Source organism: Gossypium arboreum, chromosome 13 (genome assembly GCF_025698485.1).
Source record: "Gossypium arboreum isolate Shixiya-1 chromosome 13, ASM2569848v2, whole genome shotgun sequence".
NCBI lineage: Eukaryota > Viridiplantae > Streptophyta > Magnoliopsida > Malvales > Malvaceae > Gossypium > Gossypium arboreum.
This window is the reverse complement of record NC_069082.1, coordinates 118,509,906-118,534,773: the sequence shown is the minus strand read 5'-3', so window position 1 is coordinate 118,534,773 and position 24,868 is coordinate 118,509,906. Positions and strand designations below refer to the sequence as shown.

General features: G+C 33.9%; 1 non-coding gene across 1 annotated transcript; it reads left to right on the top strand.

Moving 5' to 3' along the window:
* Positions 1-24,544: 24,544 nt before the first annotated feature.
* LOC128287209 (small nucleolar RNA R71) lies at positions 24,545-24,647 on the top strand. Its single transcript, XR_008277905.1, has one exon. It is a non-coding gene; the product is annotated as a small nucleolar RNA R71 (small nucleolar RNA).
* The last annotated feature ends 221 nt before the right edge of the window (positions 24,648-24,868 follow it).

Sequence of the window (24,868 nt, the reverse complement as noted above, 5' to 3'; positions counted from 1 at the left end):
AAAAAATAAAAATAAAACAAAAACATATTTTCAAATATCAAATCACGCCGAATATTCCAAACTCAAGCATGGAATAGTTTTTTTATGAATTTGAAAATTTTATTTTATAACTTTCAAATATATAGTCAAATGAATTTTTTTTCTAATTTGTAGTTTGATTTGTGTATATTGTATGCTTTTCTTTAATGGCAAATTATTGAGGATAAGTATGGGGATTGAAAATCAAAATATATGGATAGGTTTTTTCATACATACATGTTCTATGAATAATCTAACGAATTACGAAAAAAAAAACACCTAATATTGATGGAGACAATAAACCATGTATAGCATTGTGTTTGAAAATACTACATCAAAGAAAACAAATATAGTGATTGCCACCAAAAACAAAATGATGGTTAGAAAATATACACAGAAATTTAGCTAGGTCTTGTTTCAACTTTGAACAGAAAAGGACATAAAAAGCAGCCTTTGTTGAATGAGTAGCCAAGAAAAAGGAAACACATCTTCCACCTTTGTTCTAAATGGAATATTTGGATAATAAGACTACCCCATAACACCAACAACCTTTCCAATCAAATGTTTTGAGTTTTGGCTCTGTTTCCAAAGTGATTGCTAGGATTCTTATAGATCTTGAATTAGGTCGGATCCAATTGTCGTCTGATTTTCTTTACTTTGTTTACCTTTGCACAAAGCCAACCTTGATTCATCATTCAAAAAATATTAAAATAGTAAAAGAATTATATTAATAGTTATTTTTTATAATTATATTTAAATTATTATTACTAAATTATAAATTGAGTTCATTTGAATTTAAATTAAGAATTTGATACAATATTTTAAAGTACTTTTTCTTTTAGAACAAGCAATACCATTATGTAAGGAAAGATTATAGCACTAAATTATAGTAAAAATAGAATAAAATCTTGATGGATCAATCAAAACAGGTGGATAGGATATGTGTATATAGATAAACTTTGTTGATACATGGTATTAATGGAAATGGAAAAAATGGGGATAATGAAGACGCAAAGAAGATTAAGACAATTTAGTGGCTTGCATAGAGTCCCTTCCTCAAATGGAGTGCTTGAGGTTATTTGAATAATGGGTATTTCGAGTTTGATCCCGAGTCAGGTTATTATATATTTTATTATAATTGTATAATAATTTTTTCCCTACCTTGTCGAAGAAGAGTTATAAAGTGATTCTTTTAAGACAAACTTAGATGCATGTAACATGTAATTGGGGGCTTACTTCGAAAGTTTTAATACGAAACTTTACTGAGTAGGTTTCGTTGTCTAACGGTGTGATATTGAAGTTAAAAGGAGTGGTTCTAAAGAAACGAACCGTGTTGTAAAATACTGCGAAATGTATTTCTTGTAAGTAAAAAATTGTCTATCACCTTGTCGAAGAAAGTAACGAGCTTTAAAAATGATAGCCGCCAGATTAAATCAAGCGAACTGTTAGAATACCAAAGGTCGCGATCTTAAATCAACGAGCTATTTGAAGGCTGCAACCTTAAATTAGCGAGCCTTAATGATATCAGTTGCAATAATAAATTAGAGAGCTATTTGGAGGTTACAATATTAAATCAACGAGCCCTAACGATATTAGCTGCGATGTTAAATCAGCGACCTGTTTAGATGCTGTGGTCTTAAATCAGCGAGCTATTTGAAGGCTACGATCTTAAATCAACGAGTCTTAGTGATATCAACTGCGATATTAAATCTGAGAGTTGTTTGGAGGCTGTGATCTTAAATCAACGAGCCCTAGTGATATCAGCTGTGATGTTAAATCAACGAGCTGTTTGAAGGCTGCGATATTAAATGATAATACTCTGGAATGACATATTTTTATGTATTAATTACATATTTATTTTGGGTATGATACTACTAATTTGAGCTATTTATGGTTTTTTATCTTGTAGGGACTAAATTGAAAGCAAAAGGAAATTTACGGGCAAAAAGCATGAATTTAAAGATAAAAAGGGCCAACATGCGAAATAGGAAAGAAATGGTGTCGAAAATACAAAGTATGGAAGACTTGGGGGCAAAAGTGCAAAGAAGAGATTTTATAAACACAAGACTCTATTTAAATTTTAATTATATTAGGATAATTGTTAATATTATTATTTAGATTTAATTTTAACTTTTAACTTTATTTAATTTTAGAATTTAATTAGGAATAGACTAGGTTTTCTAAGTACTATAAATAGGGGATGGAGTGACACAAATTTCACACATCTCTTCTGTAAACACTCCCTTTCCCAAAAATTTTAGCCTTTGTTCCTTTCATATTATTCAATAAAATTCCATTTTCATTATGTTTATTTCTTTTTCTTCAACAAGCATGAGCCACTAAATTTATCTAGCCAAAGGTTGTCGAAATTCCCTCAAAAGGGTTTATGAGGCTTAGAATCTGTGCTTAGTTTTCTCAATGAGTATTTATAGTTTCTCCGTATTACGGGATTGACGCTTTTGTCCATGTCCCTTCAAAGGTGATCTTTTCAACTTGTGCAAAGAACGACCGCTTTGTATGTTTTGGGAAGGTTGCACAGTCGATTCGTTAGCTTACTATGCCAGTGGTTGTCGAGCCCAAAAGACAAAATGACATGGCATTCGCTATTAAGAAGTGATGATCTAGTGTAAGATGGTCCCACAAAAACGACGGTTGGCTATAGTCAAATTTCTCTAAATCGTAAATCTAAAATTTAAGTGTAGCTGGTGGTCGTGGGCGTTCTCTTCCACTATAACTAGCTTATTCTATTCAAGAAGGATTACCTAAAAGCCTAGGATTGAACCCAAGGTGGATCGAAACAACCGAAGGCTGGAATTTCTCCATAAAAACTCTTTTTTCTTAAATCTGTTTATCTCTACAATTTTAATTTTAATTTTAATTTTCGCAATTTCAATTCAATCAAACTTTTAATTCTGTTTTTTATTCTTTTTCCATGTACGTAGGTTTTCTTGGGCACGACTCTGTCCGAGATCTCGAGGAACAAGAACTTGTACAAATCTAGTCCCTGAGGTTTGACCCTACTTCCCTTATGCTATTTTTATTTTATTTTATAGGGATAATATATTTTTAGTGCTCTCAACGATACATCAAATTTTGGTGCCATTACCGGGGACTAGTAACGTACTAATCTTGTTTCTTTTGTTTCTTATGACTAGATTTGCTCCAGGTATTCTTGCATTTAATTCAGAAATAGGGAAGACTCCGAGAGCTAATCGCAAGGAAACAAAGCTACTGAAAAAGTAGTCAAGGGTGGTTGGGACTCAGTGTAACCCACCATCATAAATTGAAGTAGACGACGAAGTTAAGTCTAGGGTTAACGAAAACCTTACTCAAACACTTGAAAGCAAAAGAGTATGAGTCGATCCACCAGAAGAAGTGTTTAACGTTAGGGTTAACGAAAACCCGAATCTAGCATCTTAACCCATGGCTAAAATGATTCAACAATTGGCTGAAGCTCCTGCAGAACAACTGCCATTATGCATTGCGTATCCTACCATGGATATTGATTTTGAACTGAAGCCAAGATTAATCCAGTTATTGCCGACTTTGCGTGGATTGCAAAATGAAAATACCCACAAACATCTAAAAGAGTTTCATATGGTTTGTCTTAGCATAAAACCTCAGGGCGTAACTGAGGATCAAATCAAATTGCGTGCTTTCCCTTTTTCCCTAGCAGATTCTGCTAGAGAATGGTTATTTTATCTACCATTTAGATCTATTACAACTTGTACTGATATTTATCGTTTGTTTCAACAAGTTTTTTCCAGCATCGCGTGCAGCTAAATTAAGAAGAGAGATCGTTAGGATAAGGTAAAAAGATGTGGAGTCTCTTTACAACTATTGGAAGCGATTTAAGAAGTTGTGTGCATGTTGCCCATAACATGGTATAACAGAATAGTCTCTACTCCAATACTTTTATGAAGACTTGAATCCTATAGAAATAAATATGGTAGATGTCGCCAGTAGAGGAACGTTGGTCAACATGACTCTCCAACAAGCAAGGGACTTGATATCCACGATGGCTGCAAATACTCAACAATTTCGAGCCAATTTTAAACTCACTAGAAGGGTTCACTAGCTAAGTATTTTAGCTTTAGTAGATAAATTTGATCACCTTACTAATATCATGAATTCTCTTTTTGCAGTAAAAATAGTCCTGACTGTGCGATATTTGTGCAACACCTGAACATACAACTAATGCATGCCTTAGTTTGTGTGACGATACTATGGCCTATTTAGATGCTATGGGAAACTTTCTTAGACCGCCTCAAAGGCGATATGGCCCCTATGCAAATACATATAACCCAGGATGGAAAGACCATCCTAACTTGAGTTATAGGGCAAACCTGCAGTACAACCAACCATACCAAAACCAGTTTCCGCAACAGCCGCGAGATTCAGATACCTCTCTAGAAACCATGGTTAATAAATTAGCAGCTAATATGCTTGATTTTCAACAGAAAATCGAGGCATATATAAGAGAACTTACCATATCAATTAAGAAAATAAACTCACAAGGGAAGCTGCAGTCACAAATGGAACATAATCCAAGACAGCACGTAAATGCAGTGGTATTGTGAAGTGGAAAAATACTGGAACCAATTCTTGGCAGAAATCTTGGCTAAGATTCCACCCAAGAAAAACATGAGAACAACGAACAAGTCTGAACGAAACCTCCATTGCCTAAAATTCAACCTCCATTTCAAGGAGGATTGAACCAATGTCAGAAAGGTAAAGAGGACAAGGAGATCCTCGAAACATTTAGAAATATCAAGATCAACATACCACTGTTGAATGCCATCGAACAAATTTTGCAATATGCCAAGTTCCTTTAAGAGCTCTGCACCAACAAACGAAAATTAACTGGTAATGAAAGGGTAAGTGTTGGTGAGAATGTATTCGCAGTGTTATAGCGGAAGAAGTGAGCGAAATGCAAAGATAGGGGCATGTTCGCAATACCATACAAAATAGGCCACTTAGGAATTAAAAAAGTTATGTATGATTTAGGGGCCTCCATAAATGTAATGCATTTTTTATTTATGAATAACTTAACAAGATTTTTTTGACAAAAATAGGTGTTATCATTCAGTTAGCAGACAGGTCTATTGTGCATCCTGAAGGAGTCATTGAGGACGTATTAGTGAATGTCAACGGACTTATCTTTCCTTCAGACTTTTATGTGATAAAAATGTAAAAGGATAATGCTCCTGGGTCTTTAGACATCTTGTTGGGGTGACCTTTCCTTAGTACTACAAATACTAAGATTGACGTGCGTAATGGAACACTCACGATGAAGTTTGACGGGGAGATCGTGAAGTTTAACATTTATGATGCTATTAGTCACCCGAGTGAGATCTTGAACATATACAGTGTCGACATAATTGATTCATTAGTAGAAGAAAGTTTTGAGTCACCTTATGAAGATAAACTTGAAACATTGTTTGATGATAATTTCGATTCAGGTTCTATTTGTGAATTTGTTAATGAATTATTGGCTCTTATGGATACTAAACGTTTACCTTTTGTTGTGCAGGCACCAAATTTAGAATTAAAACCACTTCCCGAGCATTTTAAATGCGCATTTTTAGAGAATAATGAGACCACTGCCGACTTAAAAGGGATTAACCCCTTGATAGACACACATAAGATTTCCTTAGAGGAAAAAACAGTGTCAAAGCAAGAGTATGGTGGATATGGTAAAAAAGGAGAATTTCCAAGCCCATACGAATGAAATAATTTAGTTGGGACAATGCCAATACTAGTTGGGACATCAAGCTAATGACGTTAAACAAGTGCTTGTTAGGAGGTAACCCAATTTTTATTTTTCTTTATTTTTATTTTATTTTATTATATATTATATATTATTTTATTATTATTTATTACTTTAATTTTTTTGGATATTAATAAATTTCTCTTCTTCTGTCTAAGTAAACCGACGAGGAAAAAACTCAGGATTTGGCATGCTTTCACAAACATATCTTATTCCATCCCTATTCTAAGTAGGAATAGTGCATCCCTATTTTGCACTTACCTAAAACCTGCATCTAAACACCCACCCTATAGCCAAACAACCTTTCTTCTACACATGCAAACCCTAAAGCTTTCTTTATTTTCACCCAAATAACCCTCCAGCCGCCGTCCCCCTTCTCCCTTACCCTTACCACTGATTTTTCCCACCACCATGGTTAGGGCTAGAAGTCGTGCCACTGCCGAACCCTCCTTTGCCATCAACAGCGGCCGACGATAATTCTCGATGCCCCAACACGTCAACTTAGCCAATAAACGCCTTCCCCTCCTTCCTATCCTCTACGCGACGCCGAGCCTTCTCCTCCTTCCAGCTATGAAGTTTGACGGGGAGATCGTGAAGTTTAACATTTATGATGCTATTAGTCACCCGAGTGAGATCTTGAACATACACAGTGTCGACATAATTGATTCATTAGTAGAAGAAACTTTTGAGTCACCTTATGAAGATAAACTTGAAACATTGTTTGATGATAATTTCGATTCAGGTTCTATTTGTGAATTTGTTAATGAATTATTGGCTCTTATGGATACTAAACGTTTACCTTTTGTTGTGCAGGCACCAAATTTAGAATTAAAACCACTTCCCGAGCATTTTAAATGCGCATTTTTAGAGAATAATGAGACCACTGCCGACTTAAAAGGGATTAACCCCTTGATAGACACACATAAGATTTCCTTAGAGGAAAAAACAGTGTCAAAGCAAGAGTATGGTGGATATGGTAAAAAAGGAGAATTTCCAAGCCCATACGAATGAAATAATTTAGTTGGAACAATGCCAATACTAGTTGGGACATCAAGCTAATGACGTTAAACAAGTGCTTGTTAGGAGGTAACCCAATTTTTATTTTTCTTTATTTTTATTTTATTTTATTATATATTATATATTATTTTATTATTATTTATTACTTTAATTTTTTTGGATATTAATAAATTTCTCTTCTTCTGTCTAAGTAAACCGACGAGGAAAAAACTCAGGATTTGGCATACTTTCACAAACATATCTTATTCCATCCCTATTCTAAGTAGGAATAGTGCATCCCTATTTTGCACTTACCTAAAACCTACATCCAAACACCCACCCTATAGTCAAACAACCTTTCTTCTACACATGCAAACCCTAAAGCTTTCTTTATTTTCACCCAAATAACCCTCCAGCCGCCGTCCCCCTTCTCCCTTACCCTTACCACTGATTTTTCCCACCACCATGGTTAGGGCTAGAAGTCGTGCCACTGCCGAACCCTCCTTTGCCATCAACAGCGGCCGACGATAATTCTCAATGCCCCAACACGTCAACTTAGCCAATAAACGCCTTCCCCTCCTTCCTATCCTCTACGCGACGCCGAGCCTTCTCCTCCTTCCAGCTATGAATGAACGACAGTGACTACATGGAGAGTTTTTCCTAAAACCTTTTTCTTTCACATATTTGTTTTCTTTTTTCTTTCACATCGAGGATAATGTGTTTTAAGTAGGGGGAGGCATTGCTTATTATTTCTGTCATTTTATCTACTATTTTTACTGTTGTGTTACTATTGCTGCTGCCTTATGTTCGTTTCTGCCCACATTTAATTTTTTAGAATATTCTGCCTCTTTTCATGCCCAAGATTTTAACCAGGAATTGCCCACTATTTGACCTGCGAGCATGATTCTTGTCTACTGAGTTAATTATGATTTTGCTAGTTTGATTTCGTCTCCACTGTTTTATTTCTATTATGCTAAAATAATTATGATTAATAGAGTTAACCCTATCTTACTTATAGTGAAATCGATTAAGTCTAAATGCAAAGAGGACACTTAATATAATTGCATGCTAAAATTATGTTCATGGCTGTTAGGTGGTTGCTGAAACTTATTTTGACACTTGATTGTTTTTCCTAGTCCTCCAAAATTAAAATTTTATTTAATGATAACAATAAATTTTGATGTCTCCGTAGTTATGAATGCAGCTTAAAAACGTGACTAGCTGAGTAACCGGGGTAGGGTACTTGGGTTGTCATCTTACATCGGTCTAAGGTTGTGTGACGTGTTAAGTAAAACTTTGCTAACCGAAATTAAACAAATTTTTTTTTTAAGAATGTGTTGGACTGAGTAACCGGGGTTGGGTGTTTGGCTGTCATCTCTCTTCATGTCAAAAGGTTCAATATATTCTTAAGAAAAAAACATATAAAAATATAATAAATTAGGAGTATGTTGGGCTGAGTAATAGGGGTGGGGTGCGTGACTGTCATCTCTCTTCTCGTTAAAAGGTTCAATATATTCTTAAGCAAAAAAAAAAAAAAGAGATGTATTAATAATAAAATTGCATTTAAGGACTAAAGGTGGAAACAAATAGGGTGTCTTGGTAAGTTTAGTAAATTACCTAATTTTCATTAAATAATCTAAGTCAATTTTGATTTTTGTGTGTTTAAATTGGAATACTTTTTCAATTTTACTTAAAGTAAGCTAAAGGTTCTCTTTATTTTTCATATGCATTATGCCTAATTTTTATAAAACTTTGGAGTGATATTTCTTTCATGGTAAAATCTAAATTACACAGTGGATAGGAACCATGCTTGAGGACAAGCATGAGCTAAGTAGGGGGAATTTGATAATAATCTGGAATGACATATTTTTATGTATTAATTACATATTTATTTTGGGTATGATCCTACTAATTTGAGCTATTTATGGTTTTTTATCTTGTAGGGACTAAATTGAAGGAAAAAGGAAATTTACGGGCAAAAAGCATGAATTTAAAGATAAAATGGGCCAACATGCGAAATACGAAAGAAGTGGTGCCGAAAATGCAAAGTATGGAAGACTTGGGGGAAAAAGTTCAAAGAAGAGATTTTAAAAACACAAGACTCTATTTAAATTTTAATTATATTAGGATAATTGTTAAGATTATTATTTAGATTTAATTTTAGCTTTTATCTTTATTTATCTTTTAGAATTTAATTAGGAATAGTCTAGGTTTTCTAAGTACTATAAATAAGGAATGGAGTGACACAAATTTCACACATCTCTTCGGTAAACACTCCCTCTCCCAAAAAGTTTAGCCTTCGTTCCTTTCATATTGTTAAATAAAATTCTATTTTCATTACGTTTATTTCTTTTTCTCCAACAAGCATGAGCCATTAAAATTATCTAGCCAAAGGTTTTCGAAATTCCCCCAAAAGGGTTCATGAGGCTTAGAATCCGCGCTTAGCCTTCTCAACGAGTATTCAACGTTTCTCTGCATTACGGAGCTGACGCTTCCATCCATGTCCCTTCAAAAATGATCTTTTCAACTTGTGCAAAGAACGACCACTTTGTATATTTTGGAAAGGTTGCATAGTTGGTTTGTTAGCTTACTGCGTCAGTGGTTGTCAAGCCCAATAGATAAAATGGCGTGGCATTCGCCATTGAAAAGTGATGATCTATTGTAAGAGGGTCCCACAAAAGTGACGGTTGGCTAGAGTTAATTTCCTCTAATTCATAAGTCTAAAATCTAAGTGTAGCTTGTAACACTCCAAACCCGGCCTAGACGTTATGGCCAAATCTGGCGAAGTCACATAAGAATGTATTTAAAACCGTGTTTACCCAAAACCCGTTCCAGTTACCACCTTTTACTTAACTCAGAAAACATATATATTGATTAATTTGCTTGAAAACGTCTCTTTATACACGGAAGCTAAAAAAAGAAATAAAGTTATCGTGACATGTTGCAGTTTCAAAATAATAAGCAGTAGTTCCAAAATCCCGAATTTAATCCAAACCCTCTGAGTCCAGAAATTACATAAATACTCACAATCATAGCAGTTAAAGTAATAAAAGCATTAAAACTGTAAAAAACCAGAGTATATGTAGCTGTGGTCATCGTCGAGCCCTCCGCTGCACCAATCCATCTACTGCTGGGGATTACCTGACAGGTAAAGCAATAAAGGGGTGAGTTTTCGCAAACTCAGTGTGTACAACCCCACAAACAGCATACATACAAACATATAATGGAGTACAGATAATTCGGGCCTGAGCCCTTTACGAAATCGGTGTGGACCTTAGCCCACTCAGGTACAGAATCAGAACAATCGGGCCTTAGCCCATACAGTTATCGCATACATAACACTGTTAATCAATACACAACCGCATCGAACTATCTTTCTTTTTAACGAATAACACTGGAGCTCCCCACGGTGACGTACTAGGTCGTATAAACCCTCGGTCCAATAAGTCTTGTAGTTGTACCTTCAACTCCTTCAACTTAGTAGGTGACATTCGATATGAAGGTATTGACACCGGATCTGCACCCGGGTATACTTCAATTGCAAATTCAACTTCCCGATTAGGAGGTAATCCAAACAATTCTTCAGGAAACACATCAGGAAATTCACATACAGTCTGAATTTTATTGCACTGACTCTCAGCTGAATTGAAGTTAATAACATATGCTAAGAAAGCAACTATTTTTAAGCTATTTTCACATGCTAAACACATCTATTTCATGCCTAATTATTTACTAGTAGTTCTTAAATCAAATATCATTCATTATGCCATTCAAACATAGCAAATATTCATTCATTCATTTTAATACCTCTTAAGAATTATGTACCACAATTCATATCAAAATTATACAACATTATCATACTAGTCAAACTCATATAAGTTTAACTTCCAAAATATGCATATTTCATACCATGCTTCAACAACTTTCATGTTTATACACTATCATATACAAAATAAAACCTTAACAATCTAGGTACATGCCATTTTACCAAAAGAAAAGTATTCACCACTTTGAGTCCGGGATTGGCTTGGATGCTGAGTCCTTAACTTTCTTTCGTACTTAGACCTGCGAACGGAAACATACCGTACACTGAGTATACACTTAGTGGTATTTCTATAAACTAATACTTAAAATAATAATAAGCTATGTATATACATTGTAACATAACTTTTTATTTCATAATCTTATTAGCTTTATCACTTACCTTTAACTTATAGCTCTTAAATGTATTTAAACAATTCTTTTTATACTTTTCATATCATTCAATATCTTTCAATACTTGTATAACAGTCATAGTCACAGAATCAATAACAGTCAGTCTTTGTCTTTAGTACTTTCAATTACCCCTATTAACATAACTCGGACCTGGACGGATACACGGATCCAACCTATACACCGGGGATAATGTACAGTGTTTCATCAGCCGAAACCGGAATACATCATAGGGTAGCAATAACAGTAGCAGTAACAGTCATAGTCAGGTACAGAGTAGCTCTTCGGAACAAATCCGGAACAGTGACAGTAGTCGACACATATAGTGTCTCATCGACACACAGTCGGAATATCTCTGAACATTTCCAATCCTATGGCATGCCAATTATATCCGACTAGTCCGACACTTGTTAATAGGGTGTACAAATCGTTACATTTCAAAACAAAAGCAGTAATAATTTCTATCTTATCATTCATTATACATTCTAACTACTAAGAATAGCAATCACATTGTATTAAATGATTAAGCATAGTTTATAGAAATACAAACTGAATTTCTCAAGTTTACTCGATATCCTCGTTCACTTTCTCCTTTCCCTTTTTCGATAATGTTTCTGGTGCTACGTTGGCTACATAAAATTTAACATCTAAAATTATCAATATATATTATTTAATAACACACTCTTGTATTTCCATGTATCTTTTACTTAAATTCCAATTTAGTCCTTCCACCATAACCATTCTTTTTCTTCAAAACAAATCCTATATTTTCATCCAATTATCATTTTAAACTATTCCAACTATTAAATTTACAGCATAAAACACTAATTATAACATCTTTTCAATTCAATCCCTATTATTGCAAGACCTATATTTTCTTTCACAATTTAATCCTTCTCCCACTTTTAACTTGAATTTCCATCAAATTAACACTTAATTTTTCCATTTATTCAACTTAATCAACATCTAAAAATTCAATAACTTTCTAAATTTCAACATAACTCAAGTAGTATTCTTTTCTAGGATTCCATAGACATCAAAATTACAAAAAAAGGGATCAAATTAACTTACCAATCAAGCTTGGAACTCCAAAACCCTAAATTTTCCTTTTCTTTTTCTTTCCCTTTTTCTTTCTTTCTTTCCCTGCTCTGTTTCGTTTTCATTCTTTCTTTTATTTTATTTGTTTTACTTAATTACTTAATTATATTATATTATTATAATATATTTTAATCATTATTATTATTTTCTTATAAAATAAGTAAATACACATGTTTATTACATGTGTAACATTTATATTTTTACACATTTTATTTATTTTACCATACATTTGTCACCTTATGGCCTAATTGCTAATTTAGTCCCTTGGCTTTCCTACAGTTTATAATTAAACCTTCACACTTTATTCAATCTAGTCCTTTCACTAAATTAGCCTTAATTCAAGCTAATTCACTTAATCAAAGTCCAATCAACTACAGTACTAGCTTCGTAAATATTTCTAATAAATATTTACTAATTCATTTTTGCAAAAATAATAACCCAAAATTTTCAATTTTTTTTCAATGACCTTAAAATTTGGGTCATTACAATATTATTGTTCAAATGATTTGTGAATTTATTTTGAAAGCTAATCGGGTTAGTAGATGAGAAAAAAAAATTGAGTGAGTTATAAAAGATTTAATTTTTGTAATGAATATATATATACATATATATATATATATATATGTATATATATATATAATTCTGATTTAAGTGTATGATATATTGTTAAGTGTTTGGATTATAGAAATACCACTGAGTGCACACTCAGTGTACGGTTTGTTTCCGTGCGCAGGTTAGATACGAAAGTGATTAACAACTCAGCATCCAAGCCGATCTCGAACTCAAAGTGGGAAAGTACTTTCCTTTGGTAAATGGCATGTACCTTGGGTGTTAAAAGTGGTCATTTTGGGATATTATTGTAAATATTGTTACAAATGATTATGGTTGATTATATAACATGTTAAAAGTTTAGAAATTGAATTACTTGTGGTTTATGATTTGCAAAGTTGGTAAACTTGAATTCTAAGTCTCATTTTGAGTCCACACGGCCTGGCACACAGGCGTGTGTCTTGGCTGTGTGAAACTAATTTGTTCATAAGTAATAAGTTAGAGAGTTACATGGATAAAGGACACGGGCGTGTCCTCTAGACCACACGAGCGTGTGGGTACTGTTCGATAGAAATTTTTGAAAATTTTGAGAAAAAATCGTAGTGATTTTAAATTAGTCCCGAATTGATTTTACTGTTCATATTAGACTTCAAGGGCCCATTAAAGGGACGATATGTTAAATTTAGGATAAGTGTAAACAATTATTTTAATTAATGTCCGTAATTGAATTGTATTGACTGGTAATGCCCCGTAATCCTATTACCGGGACGGATAAGGGTTAAGAGGTGTTACACTTCTTCCTGTTTAAGAGTTTAATCTGATTTCCCAATAGGGTCGGTTGCTTGTCGATGCAGGTCACCTCGTTATCCAAATGCTCAATCAATCTGGCCTCGGTATTGCGACACAGAGGTGTCGAATTGTGACATTGGCCTATTTTGGCCTTTTTTCTTGAATTCCAAGGTGTTTAGTACAAACAAGCCCTACTTTTAAACAGTTTTTTTTAAAATAATATAAATCCTAATGTATTTACTTAGCCCTACTCCTATTCAAAAGTATCAAAAACTATTTTTACAGAAATTTACAACAAAATTAATATAATGTCTAGAAATCATCAAGTTTTTCTACTTGACTCATTCATCAGCTTAGTCCGGCTGTATATGGATGTGTCATTGGTCATTTTTCTGTCCATGTTGATCCAACTTCTATCATGCCATTCCACCGTACTCCTTTATCTTGCTCTTAGAACTTACTTTTTCGCCTTGCATCAATCACAGAAAATACCCTTCTTGGATCAATATTTTTAGGGAACTTTACAGATATTTCATAACACATTTTCCATATGCTTTCCTTATTACCCTCATTCTGCAAAAGACCACATTTGAAAATTTCAGTCTCACCTTTGATTCTCATTATTAATTCATTCTTTTCTAAGTTAATGGTGGACCTAGATGTTTCTAAGTTACCGGGATGATAAAATTACGCACTTTAACCAACACATCTTCAAGTACCTATTTTGATTGTACCGAAGATCTATCAGCTAGTTGTAATGTGATATGTGTATTTCTGAGCTCCCCTAACTCTAGTTTTTTTATAAATTAATACTGCCTTTTAGGTCACATAGGGCTTTACTGAAATTAATGTCCCTTATCCCTGTCAGAATTGTAAAACTCCTCGAGTCTGTTAATTTTGGAGGTACCTATTTTGTAATGATCGCATTATAGGATGCGTTTAGATTAACTTGCTCTCCCGTTTTAATTTTCCTACACCTAGCCATTATTTGCTTTAAATATTTAGTGTATTTAGGAACTTTTTCGATTAATTCTATGAGAGGCAAATTAACGTTTACTGATTTAAATAAATTTAGAAACTTACAAACTCCGATTCATCCCATTTTCATTTATCCTCTGGCCATGAAGGGAATGGTACATTTATGAGGACAGGTTCTATGTTCTGCTTGGCTTTCAACTCTGCTGCCGGCTTGGCTATCTTTTCTAGTTCTTGTTTAGCATTGTCGTTTTGAGGGATTTCATCTTGAAGATCATTGGCATCCTCCTTGTCTTCCTATTGGTTAGGATTATTTTCAGTGTTGTTTGGGATACCTGTAACAACCCAATTTTTAGTGGTGTTAGAAATAGTGATTTGAGATCACTAAATCCAACGAATAAGTTCGAAATTTTATTATTTAAACATTATTTATGAGTCAAGTATGATTTTAGAAGACTTTTGAATTAGTAACTTGTGATTTAAAAGAATTTATTAGGTGAAGTGGTTTCGAAAATGAGGTATTGAGACCTCGATTTTATAAACCGAGCCTTAAATATTTTTAAAAATATTTACAAAGTGTCATTAAGTTAATATTAAATTTTCGTTAGAAAATTTTAACGTTTCAATAGTTAAATAATTAAAAAGGACTAAATTGAAAAAAGTGTAAAACTTGCCAGAATGATAAAATAGCCTAAATGTTAAATGAGGAAGGACTTAAGGAGCAATTATGCCTAAAATAAAGGCATGAGGCGGCATAAGCAGAAAAGAAAACAAAAATCATGTGATTAAAGGGAAAAATTATAAATTTTGTGAAATTAACTTAAATAAATTGAATTATAAACTTTTTTAGGCTATTCTTCTTCAATTTATCAGCCAAAAAACGCCATAGGAGAAGGTTTTAAGCTGGTTTTATTTATTTTACTTCATATCAAGAGCCCGTAGATCAACGAGAAAAAGGGAAATTAACATAATAGGCCCTAACTACTACAAATTCCACAATTAGCCCAGGTAAGTTCGTTTGGTTAAATTTTAATGTTTATTTACTAATTGATGAATGTTATTATGCAATTAGTCAATTTTTTTGTTGTTGAAAATAAAAATTATTGTTAAATTGTGAAAACAAATTGAATGATTAAATTGAGTAGAACACGGGATTTTGGTACTATCGTTTTGTGACAAATAATGAATTGACGGATAAGACCATGGTTGGAGCATGGCAGTGTTTATATATAAGGCCATAGCTGGGCTATGGCAATAATGTAAAGGATGAATTGACGGATAAGACCATAATTGGGTTATGAGACTATTAACATAAGACCATGGTTGGACCATGGCAGTCCTTTTATGTAAGACCATAGCTGGGCTATGACATTCTATTGATAAGACCATATCTGGGTTATGGCACTACGAATGTAAGACCATGGCATGGCTATGGCAACATATATGTAAGACCATAGTTGGACTATGGCACAAAGAAAACAATGTAATCATATCCATAAGTCATTCTTCAATTTAGTAAGAATTGGTAAAAGACTTATGTGATTGGAATTTGAAAGATTTGTTGATTATTATTGTTATTAATTTGAAGGAAGTGTATTAATTGATTTATGTTGTGTTTGACAAGAAGAATGTATGATTTATTTGCAATTTAATTTATTATATTGAGTTCAATGAGATCAATGTTTGACCTAATGAACTTACTAAGCTTCGATAAGCTTACGCATATTGTTTAATGTTCTTATAGATTAACATGAAATTGGAGGATCAGATCAGCACATCGAGCCACACTATCGAACTTGTTCCGGTAGATTTTGTTATACATACTATGGTTTATATGGCATGTATAGGGATTGTTATGGTTTTAAGTAAACTTGGTTTGTGTAATATTATGATATATACTTTGTTTAAGTTTCTAATCAAATTAAATAAGTATGAATTAAACATGCATGAGGTGTGTTTAAAATGGTTAATTAATGGGTATAATGAGGCATAATTTGAAATGTGTATATGGTTGATTCGGTAAGATTGGGTATTTGAATATATGTAATGATATGTTAGTTATAAGACTTGGTATTGGTTTGAATTGAAGGTCTTATTATGTTTTGTGAATGTGGAAATGGTTGTGCCTAAGTTGATGCCACGATTGGGTGAGAAAAATGGCCATAAAAATGGCCTATTTTCATCCATACGGGCAGAGACACGAGCGTGTGTCCCTTGTTCCTAAGAATTTTTTTTTTAAATTTTGGAAAAAAATTTGAGAATCCAATTTAGTCCCGAATCACTTCTAAGGTGTATTTTGGGCCTCGTGAGCCCATCTAAGGGACAATATAAACATTACATAATTGATTCTTAATATGATTAATAAAGGTGGAGAAATGTCCGTATTTATTACGTAAAGTTTGGTAATGCTCTATAACCTTATTCTGGTGCTAGATAGGGTGGCTCACTCTCCCTGACCTCGGTCGATTCCTCCGAAACTGGGTCCTCCTTCTTTGCTTAGTCGGGTGACTTTCCCAAGACTAGAAGTCCTACTCATGCTTGTGAAAAAGAAAGAGGTTAGGGGTGTTACATTTATTGGTATTAGAGCTTCGGTTAAGCCGATTGTCGGAATGAATGTAGTGTGTAAAGTGTCTAGAAATACATGCCATATAAATATGTGATAGTGTGATGTGTATGATTCGATCTAACCCTTGTTTTTCTTATAGATTGTAAAGATGTCAGATAGATCTGAACCTGCTGAACATGATGAGGCTAATAGTAGAGTTCAGACATCCGAACACAGGACAAGTAGTAACATCCCAATTCCTCTGGCTCAAGAACAAGAACGTAAAAACATGTTCTTTGGGTTTATGAATCAATGGTTTAACGAATTTATGCAAGAGAGAAATCAGGCTCAACAACATCCTTCCCCTATTGCACCATCTATAGAGCCTCCGGTTGCTTCTCCACCTCTTTCGATAACTGAATCTAGTAAGGGTACTCTGATAGAAAAACTCAGAAAATTTGGGGCTGAAGAATTTCGGGGTAGATCAGATGATGATCCAGTCAAAGCTAAATATTGGCTTCAGAATACAGTAAGAGTTTTTAAAGAAATGGCTTGTTCCCCAGATGATTATTTGAGATGTGCTGTTTCCTTACTGAAAGAGGAAGCATATAATTGATAGATGACTATAGTGGCCATGGTGCCGAAAGAGAAAATTACTTGGGAATTCTTTCATATTAAATTTAAAAAGAAATATGTCAGCAAGAGGTATTTAGATAAAAAGAAGAGGGAATTCCTTGATTTGCGACAAGGTAATCTATCGGTATTTAAGTGTGAAAGGGAATTTGTATACCTTAGTAGATATGCCCGAGAAATTAGACCAACTGAAGAAGAAATGTGTATTCGGTTTTAGGAATGACTAAATGATGAAATTAGAATGATGATTGGGGGCACTGAAATAAGGGAATTTGTTGTTTTATCAGATCGTGCTCAAAAGATGGAAGAAGTGTACAATAGAAAGATGCAGAGAGATAGACGAAATAAAGAATCCTACAAGAGAAGCTCTTCCAAATCATTTTTAGCATTTCCGGCTAAAAAGCCTATAAGGGAATTCAATAGAGCTATTTCAATGCCTAAACGATCAAATAAGAATAAAGTAACTCAACAAGATTTCGGGATAACTATTAGACCTAAGACTAGTGTGGGTAGTGTGAAAAATGTTCCTAAGCCCAAATGTAAATATTATGGGAAAAATCACTTTGGTGAATGTTCAGGTAAGGCAAGAGCTTATTACAAATGCGGGGCCACTGACCATTTTATTTGAGACTATCCTCAGCTGCAAAAAGAGGAAGAAGAATAAAAGGAAAAGAAAATTAGCCATTTCCCAAAAAAGTAAATATTCAGGTTAAAATAGTGCTATTGGGGCTGCTCGTTCGAATATGAGAGATAAGGCTGATTGGTCAGAGATTAAAGCGCTAGCACGTATTTATGCTATCCGAGCAAGGGAAAAAGCTACAGCTCCATCGTAATTACTGGTACATTCTATCTTTTCGATGTTACTTATATGCATTAATTGACCCTGGGTCTAAACATTTTTATGTTTGCACTACATTAGCATAAAAAAAGAAATTGTCTATTGAATCTACCAATTATGATGTTCAAGTCACTAATCCATTAGGCCAAAGTGTAATAGTTAATTTAGTGTATCATGACTGTCCAGTGAAAATAAAAGGCTATGAATTGCCTACTGATTTGATGTTACTATCTTTTTGAGAATTTAATGTTAATTTGGGAATGGATTGGTTGACAAAACATGATGTTGTAGTAAATTGTAAAGAAAAACGGATTGATTTGAAATGTCAGACAGGTGAAATGATTATTGTTGAGTCTGAGAATCCGAAAGAAATTGTTAGAATTATTTCAGCTTTTTCAGCTCTAATACTAATGCAAAAAGGGAATGAGGCATTTTTAGCCTACATTCTTGATACTCGGGGTTCTAAATCGAAGTTAGAACAGTTACCAGTTGTTAATGAGTTTACTGATGTGTTTTCTAAAGAATTTTCAAGTTTACCACCTGATTGTCAAGTTGAATTTGTAATTGATGTAATTCTGGGAACAGCTCTGATATCAGTAACACCATACTGTATGGCACCAGTTGAGTTAATAGTGTTAAAGACACAGTTGCAAGAGTTATTAGATAAAGGGTTCATCAGGCCGAGTATGTCTCCCTGGGGTGCACCTGTTTTATTTGTAAAAAAAAAAAGATAGATCTTTGAGATTATGTATAGACTACAGACAACTGAACAAGGCCATAATTAAAAATAAATATCCCTTACCCCATATTGACGACTTATTTGACCAACTGAAAGGTGCTGCAGTCTTTTCGAAGATAGACCTTAGATTCAGGTATTATCAATTGAAGGTTAAAGAGTGTGATGTGCCGAAAACTGCTTTCAGAACTCGATATGATCATTATGAGTTTTTGGTAATGCCTTTTGGTTTGACAATGTCCCTACTGCTTTCATGGATTTAATGAATCAGATTGTTCAACCTTATTTGGATAGATTTATGGTTGTGTTTATTAATGATATATTGATCTATTCTAAGACAAAATCTGAGCATGCACAACACTAGAGAATTGTGTTATAGACTTTGAGAGAAAATCAGTTATATGCAAAGCTTAGCAAATGTGAATTCTGGCTTTATGAGGTTGGATTTTTGGGTCACATTGTATCAGTTGGTGGGATTTGAGTAGATCTAAGTAAAGTATCTGCAGTGGTGAATTGGAAAATTCTGAAGAATATTACAGAAGTGTGAAGTTTTCTGGGTTTAGCAGGTTATTACCGAGGTTTTATTAAGAAATTTTCGATGATTTCTTTGCCAATGACTCGATTGTTGTAGAAAAATGTTGAATTTGTATGGTCTGATGAATGTCAACAGAGCTTTGATTAGTTGAGGAAGATGTTGACAGAAGCTCCAATTTGGCTCAACTAGAATCAAGTGTATCGTATGTTGTTATAGCGATGCATTTCTTAATGGTTTGGGTTGTTTATTGATGCAGTCAAGTAAAGTGGTGGCTTATGCTTCTCGGCAGTTAAAACTGCATGAGAAGAATTATCCTACACATGATCTTAAGTTGGCTGCAATTATGTTTGTTTTGAAAATATGGAGACAGTATTTATACAGTGAAAAATGTTATGTGTACACAGATCATAAAAGTCTGAAATACTTAATGACTCAGAAAGAGCTGAATTTGAGACAGAGACGGTGGTTATAGTTACTAAAAGATTATGACCTGGTTATTGATTACCACCCGAGGAAGGCTAATGTAGTTGCAGATGCACTTAATTGAAAGTCGTCATTGTCTCTTAATGAAGACGGTTTTGTATTAGCAGAATTGAGAATGAAACCTATGTTCCTTCAACGAATTCGGAAGTTGCAAAATAAGGATCCAAAATTGGTTTTGAAATGACAAATGGTTTGGGACAAGTTGAGTTCAGAGTATACCATTGATGATAATGGAATGTTACATTATCACAATAGAATTTGAGTTTCAAATAATTCAGATTTGAAAAATGACATTCTTTATGAAGCTTACAATAGTATGTTTTCCATTCATTCGAGTAGTACAAAGATGTATTGTGATTTGAAAAGAATGTATTGGTGGCTGGGTATGAAATGAGAGATTTGTGAGTTTGTAGCAAAGTGTCTGATTTGTCAGCTAGTCAAAGTAGAACATCAGGTACCAACGGGTTTGTTACAACCTGTCATGATTCCTGAGTGGAAATGAGAGCATGTTACAATGGATTTTATATCCAGATTACCTATGACTCCTAGAAAGAAAGATTCGATCTGGGTGATTGTTGACAGATTGACTAAGCCGACACATTTTATCCCAGTCAGAACTGACTTTTCACTTGAGAAGTTGGCAGAATTATATATATTTGAGGTTGTAAGACTATACAGGGTTCCAATATCTATTATTTCGAATCGAGATCCGAGATTTACATTGAGGTTTTGGAGTAAACTACAAGAAACTTTGGGTACCAAGCTAAATTTCAGCACAACATTTCATCCTCAGACTGACGGGCAATCAGAACGAGTGATTTAAATTCTAGAAGACATGTTGAAATATTGTATACTCGAGTTTGGAGATAGCTGGGAAAGGTATTTACCCTTGGCTGAATTTGCTTATAACAATAGTTATCAGTCCAGTATAAAAATGACACCATTTGAAGCTCTTTATGGAAGAAAATGTAAAACTCCATTGTATTGGTTTGAGTTGAGTGAATCCAAGCTAGTGGGAGTCGATTTGATCCAAGAAACGTAAGATAAAGTTTGATTCATCCGGGATAGTTTGAAGGTTGCTTCTGACCGTCAGAAATCATATGCAGACTTGAAAAGAAGAGATATAGAATTTGAGGCTGGTGATTAAGTGTTTTTAAAAGTCTCTCCTTGGAAAAAAGTACTAGGTAGGAAAGAAAAATTGAGCCCAAGATTTATTGGACCATATGAAATTGTAGAAAGAATTGGCCCTGTGGCTTATCAATTAGCTCTACCTCTAGAACTTTAGAAAATTCCTAATGTGTTTCATGTATCAATGTTGAGACGGTACAGATCTAATCCTTTACACGTGATTCCTCACAATGAGATTGAACTTCAACCAAACATGACGTATTCAGAAGAACCGGTAAAGATTTTAGCTCGAGAGGTTAAAGAATTGTGAAATAAACGGGTATCGTTAATAAAAGTATTATGGTACTGTCATAGTTCGGAGGAGGCTACTTGGGAAATAGAAGAATCAATGAGATCACAATATCCAAACTTATTCTCAGGTAACAAATTTCGAGGACAAAATTTCCTAAAGGTGGGGAGAGTTGTAACAGTGCAATTTTTAGTGGTGTCAGAAACAGTGATTCAAGATCACTAAATCCGACGAGTGATTTCAAAAATTTTATTATTTAAATATTATTTATGAGTCAAGTATGATTTTAGAAGACTTCTGAATTAGTAATTTGTGATTTAAAATATTTTATTAGGTTAAGTGGTTCCGAAAATGAGGTATTGAGACCTCGATTTCATAAATCAAGCTATAAATACTTTTATAAATATTTACGGAGTGTCATTAAGTTAGTATTAAAGTTTTGTTACAAAATTTTAACGTTTTGATATTTAATTAATTAAAAAGGACTAAATTGAAAAAGGTGCAAAACTTGCCAGAGTGATAAAATAGCGTAAATGTTAAATGAAGAAGGACTTAAGGAGCAATTATGCCTAAAATAAATTGAATTCTAAATTTTTCTAGTTTATTCTTCTTCAATTTTTTAGCCAAAAATGCCATAGGAGAAGGTTTTAAGCTGGTTTTATTTATTTTACTTCATATTAAAAGCCCGCAGATCAACGAGAAAAAGGAAAATTAACAGAATAGTACCTAACTACTACAAATTCCACAATTAGCCCAGGTAAGTTCGTTTGGTTAAATTTTAATGTTTATTTACTAATTGATGGATGTTATTATGTAATTAGTCATTTTTGTTGTTGTTGAAAATAAAAATTATTGTTAAATTGTGAAAACGAATTGAATGATTAAATTGAGTAGAACACGGGATTTAGCACTATCGTTTTACGATAAATGATGAATTAACGGATAAGACCATGGTTGGACCATGGCAGTGTTTATATGTAAGACCATAACTGGGCTATGCCATTAATGTAAATGATGAATTGACGGATAAGACCATAACTGGGTTATGACACTATAAACGTAAGACCATGGTTGGACCATGGCAGTGCTTTTATATAATACCATAGCTGGGTTATGGCATTCTGATGATAAGACCACAACTTGGTTATGGCATTATGAATGTAAAACCATGGTAGGGCCATGGCAACATATATGTAAGACCATAGTTGGACTATGGCCCAAAGAAAACGATGTACTTATATCCGTAAGTCATTCTTCAATTTAGTAAGAATTGGTAAAAGACTTATGTGACTGGAGTTTGAAAGTTTTATTGATTATTATTGTTATTAATTTGAAGGAAGTGTGTTCATTGGCTTATGTTGTGTTTGACAGGAAGAATGTATGATTTATTTGCAATTTAATTTATTATATTGAGTTCGGTAAGATCAATGTTTAACCTAACCTAATGAACTTACTAAGCTTCAATAAGCTTACTCGTGTTGTTTAATGTTCTTGTAGATTAACGTGAAATTGGAAGATCGGATCAGCACATCGAGCCACACTATCCAGCTTGCTCTGGTAGATTTTGTTATACATACTATGGTTTATATGGCATGTATAGGGATTGGTATGATTTTAAGTAAAGTTGGTTTGTGTAATGTTATGATGTATACTTTGTTTAAGTTTCTAACCAACTTATATAAATATGAATTAAACATGCATGAGGTGTGTTTAAAATGGTTAATTGATGGTTAATTAATAGGTATAATGAGGTATAATTTGACTTAGTAAATTTAGTAAAATATGCATAAATGTGTATATGGTTGATTTGGTAAGATTGGATATTTGAATATATGTAATGATATGTTAGTTATAAGACTTGGTATTGGTTTGAATTGAAGATCTTATTGTGTTTTGCGAATGTGTAAATGGTTGTGCCTAAGTTGATACTGAGATTGGGAGAGAAAAATGGCCTTAAAAATTTCTTATTTTCATCCATACGGGCATAGACACGGGCGTGTGTCCCCTGTTCCTAAGAAATGTTTTTTAAAATTTTGGGAAAAAAATTCTGAGTATCCGGTTTAGTCCCGAATCACTTCTAAGGTGTATTTTGGGTCTCGAGGGCACATCTAAGGGACAATATAAATATTATATAATTGATTCTTAATATGATTAATAAAGGTGGAGAAATGTCCGTATTTATTCTGTAAAGTCCGGTGATAATCTATAACCCTGTTTTAGTGACGGATAAGGGTTAAGGGTGTTACAATACCCCTGCCAATTTGTCGTTTTATGTCTCCCATCATGCTTATGAGTTGGCTCATTTGATCTTTGAGCTTCGTCAATGTATTCGACATTTGGGTACACTTATGCTACACCTATTTTACTTTCATTCACATTGATTGCATCTCTCCCTCAATCTGGTCTAGTCTTTGACCATATACAGTATGGTCATTGGGATTGACCCTTTCCTAAGGTTTCTGCAAATATAGAGGTTGATAATTAATATTTTGTTTAATCAGGTTAGCATTGTTACCTCCTCCTTGATTTTTGCCCCATCTCAGATTTGGATGGTCTTTCCAAGCGGGATTATAAGTGTCAAAATAGGGATTTCCACCCTTATTTCTGATGTAGTTTACATTCTCAGCTGGATTCTCAAGGTACTGGTCAATTGGTTTATCTGCATTGTTCATCATGAGCCTAATAGATGTCGATTCTATTCGGGTAAGCCTATCTAGAATTTGTTGGTACTTGTCTTCTTCGTGCACAACTTTAACTGTAGATGGTTTTTTCCCGTAAGTGAATCTCTTGTTTGGCCACTAACAGGAATTCATCACCATATTTTTTTATCAATTCATACGCATCTTCGTATCTTTAGTTTATCAAGGCTCCTCCTACGGCTCCATCTAGTCCTGATCTTGATTGTACATCTAGCCCATTATAGAAAATTTGCAACCATAGCTAGTCAAGTAGACCATGGTGAGGGCATCTTTGTACTATCAACTTGAATCACTCCCAAGCTTCATGAAAGCTTTCTCCTTCCAATTGACTATAAAGTGTTTAGAGCTGTCTATCTATAGGCTTAGGGTTGACCATCGCCCATTGAACTAATTCAGCTGATATTTTTGCATTAAAGTTTTTTGTGTGGACTAAAACACCCTTGATTCATTAACTCATCTCGTCACGCCGGTGTAGCGACACCTTCTGGCCTGTTTCGTGACACTGATGGCAGTTTACAAGCTAAGGCTTAATTACAGGGCTGTGTCGCGACACCCTCTGGCTCTGTCACGACATT